The sequence below is a fragment of the Wolffia australiana genome, chromosome 2 (genome assembly GCF_029677425.1).
Source record: "Wolffia australiana isolate 7733 chromosome 2, ASM2967742v1".
Classification (NCBI taxonomy): Eukaryota; Viridiplantae; Streptophyta; class Magnoliopsida; order Alismatales; family Araceae; genus Wolffia; species Wolffia australiana.
This window is the reverse complement of record NC_135836.1, coordinates 14,190,098-14,207,986: the sequence shown is the minus strand read 5'-3', so window position 1 is coordinate 14,207,986 and position 17,889 is coordinate 14,190,098. Positions and strand designations below refer to the sequence as shown.

The 17,889-nt window shown below is 41.4% G+C and overlaps 2 pseudogenes; both read left to right on the top strand.

The window, feature by feature from the left end:
• Positions 1-2,174: 2,174 nt before the first annotated feature.
• On the top strand, positions 2,175-2,631 carry LOC144715327 (eukaryotic translation initiation factor 6-2 pseudogene; annotated as a pseudogene).
• Positions 2,632-6,973: 4,342 nt separating this feature from the next.
• On the top strand, positions 6,974-8,287 carry LOC144716326 (protein CANDIDATE G-PROTEIN COUPLED RECEPTOR 7 pseudogene; annotated as a pseudogene).
• The last annotated feature ends 9,602 nt before the right edge of the window (positions 8,288-17,889 follow it).

Below are 17,889 nucleotides of genomic sequence, written 5' to 3'. Positions count from 1 at the left end.
AAAAGAATTTAAATAGGGGGAAACCATTTTCAAATGTGCATGTTAACCGGGCTTGTTATCCCCCTTTCTTATATCCCTTTAGAAAATTGATATCATTCAAGTGTGACCGGACTGTGAGAATATCTTATGCAGTTTCAAGAGGTGTTGAAGAAATTTAAGAGGAGATCCAACGCTCAAACAATCTCAACGATCACAGCAGGTTTACATGGTTTTTTCCGTTAAAAACCAAAAGCAAAGTCCTTCCTATATTTTTATGTTTCTAAACGTTGGTTGAACACCAATTCTAAAATCATCTCCTTCCGATCGGATTAGGGTGGTGAATTTCAAGCACTCCAAACACATTTTTGCAACTGTGGCATTCATCATCGTGTGTCCTGTCCACACACCCCAACAGAACGGGACAGCCGAACAAAAACATCGACATATCATTGAGACCGCTCTTTCATTACTTAGCCAGTCATCTCTTCTGGAAAAATTCTGGGATGAAGCAGCAGCCACAACAAATTTCTTGATCAACCGACTGCCATCTACCCTTTTGGAACATCAGTCCGCGTTTGAACATCATAAATGTACGCCTGATCATCATTATCTCAAATCCTTTGGTTATCTCTGTTTTCCCCACTTACGGGCTTATGCAGTCCACAAGCTATCTCCGCGATCAGAACACTCTGTTTCTTGGTTACAGTCGGCATCATCACGGGTATCATTGCCTGTCGCTCACGACTGGAAAAATCTTCATCTCCCTCGTTGTTCAATTAGATGAACATCAATTCACCTACTGCAATCCGAGGACTTCATCCACCTCCCCAAGCTTCAACTCCCCTACCGACCTTGCTAATTCTTCCAGGCTTCTCTGGTCATCTCCCCAACAGATTCCTCTCCTTGTACCCAATGTACTGTCCTCCTCTCCACATTCCGAATCCTTTGCCATTTCTCGCAAAACTACCTCCAACCCACCCTCCAATCCTCATCTCCATCACACTCCACCTCCCTCCTCTAGCCGGCGCCTCACTCAGACCTCTTCCGATCAGTCCCCACACTCGATCGACACATCCTCCCCCTCCACTACTCCAACCCCTCCAGTTAGAACACTGGCTGACATCTACGTTTGTACTCGTCCTTCGTCCAGTCCATCTTCCCCCTACTGCTTTGTCACCTCCTCCGTTCCCCCTGAGCCCTCCTCTTACGCTGTAGCCGCTCACCATTTTCCTTGGCATCACGCCATGATCTCCAAATATCAGGCCCTTATCTGCAATCACACCTGGACTCTAATTCCAGCTCACCCCTCTCATCGCACACTCGGTTATAAATGGGTTTTTGGCCTCAAGTTAAAGCCTGATGGATCTCCTCAATGCTAAAAAGTGCCGCTTGTTGCTCAAGGCTACCGGCAAACCCAAGGTATCGACTACTCTGACACTTTCAACCCCGTAGTTAAAATTACATCCATTCGCCTTCTTCTTACTATTGCCATTTCCTCTTGTTGTCACATTCATCAGTTAGACGTTTCAAACGCATTTCTACATGGAAATCTTCAAGAGACCATGTATATGCGTCAACCGCTTGGTTTTACTCACCCTCACTTTCCTTCTCACCTTTGTCTTCCGCGCAAGTCTCTCTACAGTCTTAAGCTAGCTCCTCATGCTTGGTTCATGAAATTCTCCTCCTACCTCTTTCGACTTGGTTTCTCTGGGTCTCAAACCAATCCATCCCTCTTCTTTAAAATCACTCCCCATTCTCAGCTTTATCTTCTGATCTATGTGGACAATTTTTTGGTCATCGGTTTGGATCGCAAAGGGGTAACCTCTCTTCTGAACGACCTTCTGCAAGTTTTTGCTATTCGTGATCCTGGACCCGCACGACATTATTAGGTCATTCAAGTGCTTCCACATCCTCAAGGTATGCTTCTAACTCAGTCTCAAATAGTGAAGAATGGGTTTGTCTTTTCACCCTCTACAGTCCATACGTTTGGATTATTAAATAGAGGTCAGGAAGAAGGGGAAAACTACCCAGGCAGCTCTCCCCCAACTAGGTTGGCCCGGAAGGACACATGATTTGCTTCTGAAGTCAACAGTTCTTGCTCCAAACCCGACAGCGTATAAAACCCTTGAAAGAACATCGAAGGGAGAGGAAGATCGCATTCATCGGCCAGCCTTCAAACTCGGTGCAATCGGCTAATCCTCGTTCTTGCACGATGCAATCGCTAGGCGATTGCATTGCATGCAATGACCACGTTGCCCTCGCTCACACTGATCTTGATCGAGAAACTGAAGACTTAATCGCGGACATTCTAGGAGTGGAGGTGTTCAGGCAGACGATCGCGGGCAACATTCTTGTTGGGAGCTACTGTGTGATCTCCAACAGGGGCGGCCTGGTCCACCCACATACCAGCATTGAAGATCTGGACGAGCTGTCGACACTGCTGCAGGTCCCGCTCGTGGCGGGCACGGTGAACCGCAGCAGCGAGGTGATCGCCGCCTGGCTGACCGTCAACGACTGGACTGCCTTCTGCGGGTCCGACACGACCGCGACCGAGCTCTCCGTCATCGAGAGCGTGTTCAAGCTACGAGAGGCCCAGCCCAGCGCCATCGTCGACGAGATGAGAAAATCTCTCATTGACACGTACGTCTAATCTTTTCCACCATGCATTTTATCTGTCTTTTAAAAACAAATTAGCACTATGCTTGGATCGTTTATGAGAACCTCTGATGTGGGATTATCTAATGCTTTCCCACTTGCCTTAAAAAAAAAAAAACACAGTTCTTGCTCCAAGGATCAAAATTTTAAGTTTCTTCTTCACTATTTGAACATCTTCTTGAATGATTTCAAAACGCGAAGGCATGGGCAAAATGTACATACCCCAGGAGGTGAATTGAATGGTGTTTAGCACTGCATTTTGGTTTTAATTCAATATCTGAATTTAAATACCCAGTTCTAAACTGTTTCTCATCTCATCTTGCATCTTAGATCCATAGAACAGAGTAGAATTTCATCTACGACTGATTTTCCCTAATTTTCCCCACTTATTGTCTCTGGGTTATCTTAGCTACTTTATCTCTCTAGATTTCAAAATTGATGGTTGAAAAATTCAATTGCACATCAACCACACCTAAATCCAAAATTTCTCTAATAAATTCGTCCATATTCAAGTCTAATTTCTAAATCAGTTGCGTTGCATATTAATTCATAGTTTAAATTCATTAAATTCACTTGACAAATCACATTGCCTTGCATTTTAGGGTTTCAATTTATTTTGACTTAGGAATAAAAATCATCATCTCTCAAATGTTCTGACCAAAAATATAAAACACAATATAAAGATTCCAAATATTTTTTAGTATTTATAAAACAAAATTAAACATAACTAGGGCTCACTAAATACAAAATTAATTCATTCGTGGAATTAATTCATAAAACAATATGATAAAACTTCTTTAGAGGTGCCTCCCTGTGATTCGACCCCTTTCTCATCCTATAATTCATAATTGTGATCAAGGGCAAATAGTACAAATTTTATTGCATAAGCCTAATTCTAAACGACATCATTAACTGAATTTTCTACCGAAATCCACTTGTTCTCTTTCTTTCATCTATATCTCCTTCCTAATCACTATCCACATATCCTGTCAACTGAAGATTAGATGATCGATCATATAGTAATCCATACTCTTTGGTTCCACATATACATGTCATTACTCTTTTCAATGCTCCAAAATGATGAGTAGAAGGATAACTCAAAAATCTTGATACCAAACTCACATATCTGGTATTGTATTTGTCAAATCTATTAAACTCCGCACCATGCTTCTGTTCAATTGCTTATCCACCAAAGTCATAACAACATTCAAAGTCATTTTTTCATAGGAGTAGTGCATGGCTTGCATGATATCATATTAAAGTTTTTTAACATTTTCGTCGTATACCTTTCTTGAGAGATAAATATTCCCTTTTCGTCTTGAAATATTTGAATACATAGAAAATGACAAAGTAAACCAAGATCAGTCATCTCAAATTCAGACATCATTAGGTTCTTGATTTCTTGAATAAGAGAATCAGATGATCCCCATATAAATCATATCGTCCACATAAATACTCACAATCGTAACATCGCCCTTGCTCCTCTTGATGTATAAGGTGTGCTCATTTTCACTTCTTTGAAAACCATACTTTATTAGAAAAGAGTGTAACTGATGTAGGACAGCTAGGGAGGAAAAGGGCGACTGAGGAGGTGGATAGGATAACGACGGTAGACGGGTACTGACGGGTTTGGTAGGGTGGATAAAACAGACCACAGAAATCCACACGATCGAATTCGGAGCTTAAAAACTGATGAAATGCTGGTGGTGCAGCCCCGCTCCTCGTCGAGGGCGGGAGTACTATCTTCAACCACCGCAACGATGCCGAAGCACCCAAAATCAATACTCGAATTCACGTCACAAGGAAACTCACGAAAGAGTGAGATTTTGGGAATTCCAAATCAAATCAAATCTGTTGGCGGTGGGGAGTTCTCGCAAAATACTGGACGGAGAACACGTTGACACCAAAGAGTTCAGGTGTACCTCAGCACCATAGTGCGTGAAGAGGTTGCGGGGAATTCTGATCGTGACAAGACTGGGCGAATTCGGGCGTTGAATGGCCCACTGGATTAGATAGTCTGGGCATTCCGGGCGTTGTATGGCCCTGGCAGAGGGCGAGACGGACGAGCGGACACGGCAGGTGTGCACGGGCACTGGTGCGGAGGGCGGCCTTGGGCGGCCCTAGGGCGGTAGCCTTGGGCGCCCAAGGGTTGGCTGCCCTAGGTGGCCTGGGATGGCTGCCCTGGGAGGCCTGGGGTGGCGCCTTAGGCGGCCAGGGGCGGGCTGCCCTGGAAGGCCTGGGGTGGCGGCCTTGGGTGGCCTGGGGTGGCTGCCCTGGGCGGCGGCCTTGGGTGGCCTGGGGAGGCTGCCCTGGGTGGCATGGGCAGCAGCCTTGGGTGGCCTAGGGCGGGCTGCCTTGGGCGGCCTGGGGTGGCTACCTTGGGCGGCCTAGGGTGGCTGCCTTGGGTGGCCAAAGGAGAGGGAAGAGAAGGGGAGGGAGAGAAGAGAGAGAAGAGGGAAGGAGAGAAAGAGAGGAATGGAGAGGGGGAAAGAGGATGGGGAGGAGGATGGCCGGTGACGCGAGGCGGCAGCGGCGACGGTGGCGGCGACGGTGGCGGCAGGTTGGAGAAGGGATAGGGGAGGATGGGCAGTCCTCCAAGAAGAGTTAAAAACAAACTCAATTCTTGAATAATGGCTGCTTAACTCTTTCTTGAAACAATGGCCTGTACATATAGGAGTTGGAGGAAAGAGAAAATACAACTTAACGACGAGAAATTAAAGACGAGAAATTAATGACGAGAGACGTGATTCGTGTCACGTCAAGGAACAGTTGTTGATCTGCCATTGGCGACGTGTCATGATGCGTGAAGGAACGTGCGTGTGTGGAGACGTGCGTGATGCCGGTGTGTTGACTTTGTCCAATGATGGGGGTGGCGTGTCTGTAGCGGCGGCATTGACTTCGGTTGACGGTGGCGGGGTGTCCGTAGTGGCGGCGTTGACTTTGGTTGATGGTGGTGACGCGTCCAATGTCGATGCGTTGGCGTCCTGGTCATCAGTAACCTTCCATACAATGCTCTTGGTGATTGTTTTAAACTATATAATGCCTTCTTCAACTTCTAAATTTTGTCCACTTTTTCTTTAACCACAAATCCTTCAGGTCGCATAACATAAACTTCTTTATTCAAAATACCATTCAAGGAAGCATATTTCACATCAAACTGATATACCTTCCATGTTTTTTGAGCTGCAATGGCTAAAAAGGCCTCGCTGTTTCAAGTCTTGCAACAGGTGAAAATGTTTCAAAATTGTCAACTCCAGAGTTTTGCACATAATATTTGGCTACTAACCTTGCCTTATACCTCTGTATACTGTAATCTTCTGCATGCTTGATTTTGTAAACCCATTTTACTCCACTAGGTCAAATTGAATATGGCAATTTTCAATTTTTATTACCTTTAAATGAAAACTCTTTTAAAAAACTTGTACCTAAGGTCCTTTTCCTAATGTCACTATTAATGATGGAACCTGCACTCTCCGTTTGCCCACAAGCGTGCCTCAGGGCATCAGCGAGGAAGAGGGAGGGGAGGGTCAATCCTTTGGGCTTAGAGAATGACGTGTAATCAATATTATACTTGATTTCCTTCCATTTCCTTAAAGCTGGCTGAGGGGAATAGATCAACGAGCATGCCTTTTTGCTATTAATTCTATCCATCCCGTGACGTGATTATGCATTCATCTCTTTAATAAGTTATTCATCTCCTTTTGGTAACCCGAAGAAACTAGAAATAGACAAAAAATATTTAAAATAACTAATAAGATAAGGACTTCGGCTCATCGTAAATATAAGAAAAGATTGAAATTGGTTAGCAGACGTGAACAGAATCTCCTGTTCATTCATTTCTTGCTTTCTTGCTTTTTTGCTTTCTGCAGTTTCTTCCTCTATTCCTCCGGGTTTTGGATGTGGGCGGTGAAAGGAGACCTTTTTTGTTGGGGTCGGCTGAAGGGCATAAATTAATATCAGAACGAAGAGATTTCCCCATTATGATGACAAAAAAAAGATCAATGCGTTATTACGCGCAGCCGATACCGCGTGGGATTGCCAATTGCGTACATTTCTTTACTCGTTTATATATCTCACCGTGGGAGCGCAAAGTAGATAAGCTGAACAGACGTTTTAATAAATAACCTGAATTAGGACGTCTGCGCAGTATTTACACCGCAAGAATGGTCTACACCTCGGGCCATGTGAGCGATGTCGCCATTGCATTCACGCCATTACCTTTCTTTAGTTTCCTTGACCGAGTCCGACATCAGGAGACAGAACTGCGGAACGATTTAAGAGTCGCAGAGTGTATCTTTGGATCAAGAGGCAGATAACGGACTGTTTGCAAGGAGGAAAGATGCACATCGCTTGTCTTTTCTTCCTTCTGCTCGCTGGAAGCTACTCGATATTGCCGGCGGCAGCAGAAATCAAGTTCTCCAAGCACAAATCGTCCGGCAATTCGATATATCCTATTGAAGAGTTCAGCTTCAGAGCAAAGGGTGCGCTAGAGCTCAACGTGTCTAGTGTCACAATCTCCAAGGACCAATCCGCCCTTGACTTCTCCCCCCTGGGTTTTTTCCTCTCCACAAGGGAATCCTGGCTTTCCGTAATCCAGCACAAACATCGCAAGAGAGGGCTCTGCACTCGCCTAGCTACTGCATTCGATGTGGTCTTCACTCTTGATAAGGTTAACGGAAGCTTTGGAAGCTTCGTCCACTACGTACACAGATCCGATGATTATATACTTCTTTTCATCAATTGCGTGCCTTCTCTGGAGGTGTCTATGAACGTGGTATCGACTATGTACAACATCGACCCCAGCACAAGCGCAAGGGACTACTTGCCCTGGGCGTCTCCGGTTCTCCCTCGCTTCTACTTCTTGTTGTTCATGACCTATATCGCCCTCTCCGCTCTCTGGTTAGTCGTTCTTTATAAGAAGAGGCTAACTGCTCTGCGCAGCCACTATTTCATGCTCGCGTTGCTTGGGCTCAAGGCCATTAACCTCCTCTGCGAGATCGAGGATAAAGCCTACTTCAGGCGGACTGGAAGTGCCCATGGCAGAGACCTGTTCTTTTACATCTTTAACTTTCTCAAGGGAATTGCGCTTTTTACGGTCATCGTGCTCATCAGAACGGGGTGGTGCTTTTTAAAGCCTTATTTGCAGAAGAAGGTAAATAAGCTGTTTATGGTGATAATTCCTCTCCAGGTAACTGCCAACGTCGTGCAGATCGTCCTATCCGATGGTCAGTTCGTTACTACTGATGCCATCTCATGGAAGCAAATTTACCTACTCGTTGATATCATCTGCTTTTGCGCGGATCTCTTATTTATAGACTGGTGGATCAAGAAATTTGGAGACGCGGCTCGGGCAGATAGCAAAGCCGGCGCGAATCTTACGAAGCTCACGCTCTTCCGCGACTACTATATTGTTACAGTGTGCTACGTATATTTCACATGGATTGGGCTTTATGAATTGACTCTTTTGATCTCCTGTCGTTGTTTCTGGACAACTGAAGTGGCCAAGGAGTTGGGAACACTTGCCTTCTGTATATATACTGGCTACACCTTCAGGCCTGAGGCGCACAATCCATACGTTCTAATTATCGCAGATGAAGATGAAGAGAAAACAGTGGCGGAAGCACTGGCCCCAGACAACGAGTTCGAGGTGTAAAGTTGGTCATCAAGGATAACCGAAATTTGTAAAACCCGCTGAATTCCATCGCAAGAATCCAGATCCACGAGAGAACCATGAAAGTCAATAGATGAAGAGAAATCATGTAAGTCGACGCATGACCTTCTTGATCTGAAAGGGTAATGGAATGCCCATAGAGCGTATACGAGCGCGTGTTTTGTGTGACTCTTGGACTTGAACCCTTAAAAATAACCCTGCCCATAATCATCAGAATGACTAAATTCCAATTTCTCACCTTCCCATAAATCACCTAAGTTCCTCATTGTCTTCTCTGTATCGTAACAGCCCATAATTAGTATTATATTCTCATAAATAAATATAATTTTACTATATTTACTTTCCTAATCTCATCATAAGAGTGATTTTATATTATATTATCATCTAACTCTGGCCAGAAACTTGCTTTATTCACCCTTCTTTTTATATTCATACGACAGCTCTCGTCCGTACCTGAAACATATTACACTAATAATAATATTATTCGCAACGCATTATTTCATACCCACTTTCTAACATTTTTCGTATTATCCTCTGGTGTGCCAAGAATTATGCCAATATATTCTTTATAAGATTGACCTATCACGTACTGTTTAATAATTTAGTAATCTCTTCCCGTTTTATTGCTTCCATTTTAATATTATTACATTACTCTGTCATGCAGTATAATTTTTAACTAATATCTTGCAATTTATATCATATAATCCTTACTTCTTAAGTCAATTCCTTCTAACACCGGGTCATATTCAAACCTTAAAGACTCCAATTTGGATGACACGTACGATCATTGTCAGATTGCTTATCAACACTGTACCATCTCAAAGATGGGGCTGTCATTTTCAATGCATTTCCTCCTATTACGTACAGAGCTGGAGATTGTTCCAAAATACCCCGCAGTCGGCATAGCAATCAATAGCATGACCGAGGCGACAACACACGCGCGCACACAGATGGGCTTAGTTCGCTAATGTTTTATAATCATGGCCCCAGCAAATACAGCCTCTACGTTTCTCCATGTTTTCGATTACAGATGGAGATTACAGAAGGTTTCTCTAGCCACCATCAGGATACGAATGAAATGATCAAGGCAGACAGTTCAAGTTAATATATAATCTGAGCCGTCCAGCTTTGATCCAACGACCGGGAGTAAAATATCCGAGTTGCATCCCTGACCCGCCAGCTAAGTGCGTGCCACCATCCATTGTCGGTGGCATGTTAGTCGAATATGGAGTCACACGCATCTGACGGAAGCCAAACCTCCAGCAGGATGTTTAAAGCGTGGGATTTGAGGGATATCCTTCACTTCTTTTCAAACCCATTAAAACCCTCATTTATCATCCTTACTCATGATTGAAAATGATTCCACGGAACCATTTATTCTTTTATTATACCGAGCATTGAACCCCCAACCCCCAGTAGTTATGTGAGTGTTTAACAACTACGTCAGAATACAATGTCTAACTAATTTCATAATAAGAATCTAATACACGATGAGACAAAAGCTTGGATAATTTTCCAATCAGGTTTAAAACATGAATGAAATCTTGAGCGCAAAGAATTTCAAACAAGAGACAAAAGTTTCATCACAGATACGTATGCCATCTAGAAGCGCTCAATAGTTTTCTCCAATGCATGAGTATCTATCGAACATCCTCTGTTAGACCCCAAGACTCATCAATTATCAGATTTGGTAACATGATGATGCATTAAATCTATGAGATCATCATCATAATGACTCTCTCATGGAATCATCATCATATCTATCTATCTATCTATCTATATATCTATCTATCTATCTATCTATATATCTATCTATCTATCTATCTATATATCTATCTATCTATCTATCTATCTATTTATCTATCTATCTATCTATCTATCTATCTATCTATCTATAGCTATCTATCCATCTATCTATCTATCTATCTATCTATCTATCTATCTATCTATCTATCTATCTATCTATATCTATATCTATCTATCTATCTATCTATCTATCTATATCTATATCTATCTATCTATCTATCTATCTATCCATCTATCCATCCATCTATCTATCTATCTATCTATCTATCTATCTATCTATCTATCTATCTATCTATCTATCTATCTATCTATCTATCTATCTATCTATCTATCTATCTATCTATCTATCTATCTATCTATCTATCTATCTATCTATCTATCTATCTATCTATCTATCTATCTATCTATCTATCTATCTATAAATATTTTTTTTGAAACAAATTTCCATTGAAATGAACTTGATAGTACATTGATTTACATAGCCTAGTTTGCCGGAATATCATTGATGTGAGCATTCTTGTATTTATGTACATCGACTGGAGCATGTTTCTCTCTTTGCCCCTTCTCTTTTGATGCCATGCAGATTTTTGCCCCTTTTTTTTATACCCTTCATCAATTCAATGCTTTGGCAAGTCTTGTTTCTTCCAATATTTGTCACATCATCTTCCTTCCTCAGCTGCCTGAGATTCTCTTCGGTTGAAAGCCGTTTCTGCCCCCATCTTTTCTTTTTGGATGCTTCTTCATTTTGATTTTATTCTTCCTCCATTTCTTTTTCGTGTCTTGGAATTTCCAGATAGCACGGATGTCCCTATCGCATTCTTTATGTCATCTTCCAGTATACAGTGATCTGCAACAAACATACCAATTGTGAAATATAGAGGTAACCTTAAGCAGACGTGAATAGACACCACTATAAGTCCTTTTGTAAAATCAAACTGGTTTATGACATTAATGTATACCATGAGCATTTTATGGAGTAAGAGAAATATAAGTTTTGGAAAACTCAGTAGGTACATGGTTCACCTGTGATCTGTGAGGTAGAGGCCTGTACTTTGTCACCCAGTTTTTAGAGCATGATTTGAACCAAAGAAAAACTCATTTTGTACTCCTGTTCCCCCAACTTCAGTTCCAAAAAGCCAAACGCCTTTAAAGAAGGTTAGCGTAGATCTTTGATGGACATTGAGAATCTTGGTGATACTATGAGAAGACTCTTGGCATGTAGGATATGAATATTTTCTTATCTCTTGTCTTGTTAGCTTTCCTCCTTGTTCACAGCAGCTTTATGGCGCTTCTTTGCTTTGTGGGACTTTTCCCCCTTCTATATGTATTTTTTTTTTCCTGTTTTTTTCCGTAGTTCTTAACTTCGGCTTGCCCTTCCTGCTGTGCTCCTTTTCTCGGAGATATATATACGACTGTCTTTCTTGCTTTCCATATTTTTACTACATGCTTTGTTGATGATCCCCCATTTGATTCCATTTGGTTCCTCCCAATTTTCCATCGCTGATTTTGGTTACCTCGTTTGTAGGCTCTTGTTCTGGTTACATCAGTCATTGGTACAAGCTTACACCATGAGTCATCTTTGGTGTAAAACATGCTCTATTTCCAGGAGTGACGAGTACATGCCCCTTCCAGAATGACCACATTAGACTGTAGTTCCTATCTTATTTCTGCTGCAAGTTAACTCTGGCTGTCTAAAGTGATGGTGTCATATAAACATGAAATAGGATTAATGTAGGACAAATGGTGATTTTGAAAATTTTGATGCTGAATCTAACATGCTATGTTGAGTAGAGATATTTAGATGTCGAATATATGGAAATAATATCATGGATGACCTGAGTTATTAGGCTAACAAACTTAAAGCACATTTGAAAAGGAGAGATTTCACCTGGTAGTCCATTAAGCTGGGTGGTACCTCTCTGATCATGTATCCCTTGATGCTAAGTTGCTAATTCTTCTATCCTTCTCTTAATTCATTTAGCCAGTTTTTTAGTTTGTTTGAGTTGTGGAAGCCCGAGCTTGTCCATACGGTATGCACCCTTGGCATTCACGGGAAGTTCCTCACTCCTGCCAAATATATAGTTGCTTTCCTGCAAAATAGCATGGTTAGCCAAATAATCTGCAACCATATTACCTTCGTGATACACATGGTTGATGTTGATTATTCTCGTGAAATGCACTTGGATTTTCTCCCACCATGCGGCTAACCTCCAGGCCCTGCAATTGTTAGTCTTAATAAAATGAACTAGAACCATTGAATCCGTTTCCACAACAATCTCATTTATTCCCTTGTCGGCACAAATATCCAATCCATCTAACATGGCTTGGCATCCGCTTCCATACTCGATGCGATCTGATAATAGTGTGAAAACGCAAAAACCATAGAGTGGCTGCTATCACGGGCAATACCTCCGCCCCCAGCTTTTCCTGGATTACTTTTTGATGCTCCATCTATATTAAGTTTGATGATTGATCGTGGAGGAGGTATCCAGCATATGATTGTTGTTGTGACCATGTAGGTGCCGCTCCTTGGCTCTAGGTTCCAATTTTCTAATCCTTCCATCTCAGTTCTTGTGGAACTTTTCTTTGGGTTTTTCATATTATCCATGCATTTTAAACCGCGTTTGACACCTAGTAGTATTGACCTGTATTCATCATTTCCATCTTCCCACTTCTTTTTGTTTCATTTTTTCCATATTTCCCAAAGTAAGAGCATGAAGGAATATTTTTTTAACAAAGATGCTTTGCTTTCTCTGATTTTTAACTATGTAAACACATTTTAACTGTTCTGCTAACGTTGGGAATACTTGAGGACGCATATTCCATTTCTGTGCAAACCAGTTCCAAGTTCTTTCTGCACATTCAAAAAAGATGTTCTGTAGATTCCAACTGTGGATTCCAACTGTGGTTCTGTGCTACAACATTCACATTTAGACACTATGTGTATACCTATTTTCTGTATATTGTGATCTATTGGTAGTATATTCCATAACAATTTCCACATGAAAAATTGATATGAGACGGAACTTTAGCAGTCCAAATAAACTTGGCAGTTGATGTATATGCCGTTTCTCCCGAATGAGCTCCCATGCTCTATCTATCTATCTATCTATCTATCTATCTATCTATTTTCTATTTATCTATCTATTTCTCTATATATATCTCTCTCTCTATATATATATTTATCTATCTATCTATCTATCTATCTCTCTATTTATCAATCTATCTGTAGCAAGATGTACCGGATATGTTAAGATGAATCCTGTTTGTTAGATCTTCAACTATCGATGTTTAATCATAGCCGCTAGATTGTTACCTGTCTATCCTAGCCATCTATGTTTAATTCTATATTCAGTCCTAGCTACTAAATTCTTATTACGAGCTTATCTTACTAGCTTTTCTTGTTACCTGTCCCAATTTTTCTAGCTTATCTTGTTAAGAGTCCTATACCGATGCTGAGCTGGGTGGTGATGTGGCACCGAGTTTCCAAATCTGTTATCAGCCAGGCCATTAGGCGCTGGCAATAGGCAAACATTTTATTGGGAAGGAGTCCAATTTGAATTTTTTTTTTCCTTGTTGTTTGATCTAGTCGGACGTTTTGCAATTATTATCAGCAGCATTAAGTGCCTGCTTTCATCATCATTAATTGGAATGTCATGGTGGCCAGTGCCGGCATTCGCAGTCGCTGTCTGTCACAGTCACTTGCCTTCCACATTGTCGATAACATAGCCCACTGAGGCCGCTATTGAGGAGTTTTACTTGCATCCCCCGAGTATCAAGCAGTCATCTCCACCAAGTGTTCACCGAGTCATCGCTGTGGAGTCAACTAACTCGGTGTCTCAATCAATCATATCAAGACCACGGAGTCATAACTGTGGAAGTCAACTCGGAGATCCTTTGATAGGGACTTAAAAAGATAAGTTAGTAAAATCAAATAAATAATATACTCGTTAGAGGTTAGACAATAGGATTCAATACAGGTTTAAACATAGAGTAGGATTCAATATAGATAGGATCAAAATTTAGATGGTCAGGATTAAATCTTAAGGAGTTATAACGGTCAGTATCAAGTCTAGGTATATTCGTTATACACGATGGGGCTATAGCACCGATCAACGGCTGTGATCGGCGCACCCGATCTGTTATAACATACAAGATTAGTTATAACGTTTTGTTATAAAAGACGGGTACAAAGCACCGATCAACGGCTGTGATCGGTGCACCCGATCTGTTGTAACGATCAGGATTAAAATGACCTTCTAAATATGTTTGATCCTATCTATATTAAAATGACCTTTTAAAGCTGTTACAACGGATATATGAATTTGGAAACTATTTATACTTATAAATTATCAACCAATATTACACACAAGACTTGCGGGTTAATACAACAATCTTGATCTATCTCTGTGTCTCTTATTTCTTATCTTTCTCTTCTATCTCTCCTCTCTTCTTCTCAAGTTCTACATTCTTTCCCTTCCCCATTTATTACGGTGATCCAAGAAGTTCAAACAGCTGCAACATCGAACCAGCGAAAAAACATAAACAAGAGGAGGATGCTGTGTTTTTTTGCTGTTTATCGTGGCTGTTCAATTCATCTCTAATTACCAAAATAAAAAACATAATTTTTATTTCCCTAAAGTGACCATCTATCCATCCGGAAAAGAAAGGGAGGAAGAGAGAGAGACAAAGAGAGAGATATGTAGATATATAGATAGATAAATAGAGAGAGAGAGAAGCTTTTGACATATTTGAGTGAGGGAGGGAAATAGAGACCACATTTGTTGGGGCTAAGATTTTTAAAATATAGCAAACATTGGCAGTGTGTCCGCGCGCGTGGGTTATCTCTTCGGCCATGCAATTCATTGCAATTAAGTTATAAAGATTAATATAACGGTAAAAATATAGTAGCCGATACGCGATAAGGTAATTAAATTATAAAGAGTAATATATCGGTATGTTGAAACGTGAATGGTCGGAAGACTATATCTTGAGCACAATAATGAAAATAATGAGGATATAATAATGTAATAAGAATTATGTCAAGGACAGGTAGACTTATAATCTAATGGTAAAGGGGAAGATATATAAGAGAGGGTTAATTGAGTGAGGTAAGTCCGTCGCTAGAGGGAGCTGATAATAAGATGCACAATCAGTTGAATGATAAGCACGATGATATAAATCTACTACTATAAGATTTTTACAAAAGAAAATGATACTGATTGGACTATAAACAGAGGTGAGACAGTTAGGCATAGAGGAGATTCGATTATGCAACAAAAGGGGAATATGCCATTCCGATGACATCACGCAGGGTGTAATTCAATTCCTTTGGTCATATACAGAATGATCATGCATCCTCTCTGGGCCTTGCATTACCCTTTATGGTGAATCAGATCATGTGTCGACTTACAAGATTTCGCTCTGTCTATTGCCACAATTCCCTCATGCATCCCAATTCTAGCAATGGTTGTATGGATCTTTCATGACTAACTTCACACCTCAAACTGGTGCTCTGCAGGGGACGGCATTTCTGCCTCCGTTTTATCTTCATCTTGATCTGCGATCAATGGAAAGTACGGACTGCGAGCCTCGGGCCTGAATGTGTAGCCCGTAAATATAACAAAAGCAAGAGTTCCCAGCTCCTTGGCCACCTCAGTTGTCAACAAAGAACGATAGGGAATCAAAAGAGTCAATGTATAAAGTGCAATCCATGTGAAATAGACATTGCACACTGTAACAATATAGTAGTCTCGAAAGAGAGTGAGCTTCATTCGATCTACGGCGGCTTTCCCATCTGTTCGTGCGGTCTCTCCAAGTTTGTTGATTGACCTTTCTAGAGAACAGATGACGACGCAGAAGCAGATGGCATCAAAGACCAGGTAGATTTGCTTCCATGTCATGACATTTGTAGTTACAAACGCACCATCGGATAGAACAATTTGCACCACGTTGGCCATTACCTGGAGTGGAATCACCGGCATAAACACCTTCTCTACCTCACTCTCCTTGTTCTGCAAATAAGGCTGTTGAAAATGTCAAACCCCCCATCCCTATAATTCAGGATCATGGCGCTTGACTTGGTCCATCCTAGAAAGTAGGATGACTTGGTACATCCTAGAAAGTAGGATGACTTGGCACATCCTTGATAATAGGATCGTGCCTAGTTTTTAGGTGGTGTCTAGGCCTTGGGTTGTGCCTATGAAAGGCCCCCTATATCCCCTATTTTCTTCACCCCCAAACCATCCCTTGATGTATTCTCTTTTGTCCATTTGAGTTAAGTAGAGTTTCTTGAAAGTTCTTTTGAACTAGAAGTATCTTCCTCCTATCTCTCTCTCTTGGAGTTGGTGCTCTCTTGATGGTGACGATGCGGGGACGTGACGAGGCTAACGACTACGCCTCGGTGTTTCTCCTCGTATCGTCTTGGGATCATCCTCTACATATTCTGCATTGGTTCACGTGCAAGTACGCTTCCGCGATTGTGTGCACCCAACAAAGGCTTTAAAGAAGACAACTCCATTCCGACAAGGATGATGACCGTGATGAGCGCAATTCCCTTGAGAAAGTTGAAGATGTAAAAGAGCAAGTCTCCGCCATGGGCACTTCCAGTCCGCCTGAAGTAGGCTTTATCCTTGATCTCGTAGAGGAGGTTAATGGCCTTGAGCCCAAGCAACGCGAGCATGAAATAGTGGCTGCGCAGAGCGGTGAGCCTCTTCTTATGAAGAACGACTAACCAGAGAGCGGAGAGGGCGGTATAGGTCATGAACAACAAGAATAGAAGCGAGGGAGAACCGGAGATGCCCAGGGCAAGTAGTCCCTTGCGCTTGTGCTGGGGTCGATGTTGTACATAGTCGATACCACGTTCAAAGACACTTCCAGAGAAGGCACGCAATTGGCGAAAAGGAGAATATATTCATTGGATCTGTGTACGGTTTGGACGACACTGCCAAAACTTCCAGTAACCTTATCAAGAGTGAAACCGTATCGAATGCAGTGGTTAGGTGATTGCAAGTAGGGATGGTCCAAACCGTGCAAGCGGTTTGCGCTCGTGCGGTTGTGCAGTTATGTGGTGCGGTTGTGCGATGAACCGCATGCAATATTTGCACACCGCACTACACACTGCGCAGGTTGGTGCGGTACGGATTTTCGCAGTTGTGCGATTTTTATGATTTTTTTTTTATGTTTAGATCATGTATGAGCTTGATTTATTTTATGTTTGTTTTCTTCTTCGTTTTCCTCTTTATCATCATCATCATTATTATCAATTCAGCATCATCTTCTTCGTCTTGTTCTTGTTCTTCTTCATCTTCTTTTTCTTCTTCTTCCTCTTATTCTTATTCTTCTTGTTCTTGTTCTTGTTCTTTTGCTTCTTCTTCTTCTTTTTCTTCTTTTTCTTCTTCTTATTCTTTTTCTTTTTCTTCTTCTTCTTCTTCTTCTTCTTCTTCTTCTTCTTTTTCTTCTTATTCTTCTTATTCTTCTTTCCCATTTTCGTCTTATTCTTCTTCTTCTTCATCTTATTCTTATTATTTTTCTTCTTTTTCTTCTTCTTCTTCTTGTTCTTCTTCTTTTTCTTGTTCTTCCTCTTCTTCTTTTTCTTCTTCTTGTAATTCTTCTTCTTCTTCTTCTTCAAATTCTTCTTCTTCTTCTTCTTATTCTTCTTCTTTTTCTTCGTCTTGTTCTTCTTCTTCTTCTTGTTTTTCTTCTTCTTCTTCCTCTTCTTCCTCTTCTTATTATTCTCTTCTTCTTCTTCTTCTTCCTCTTCTTCTTTTTCTTCTTCT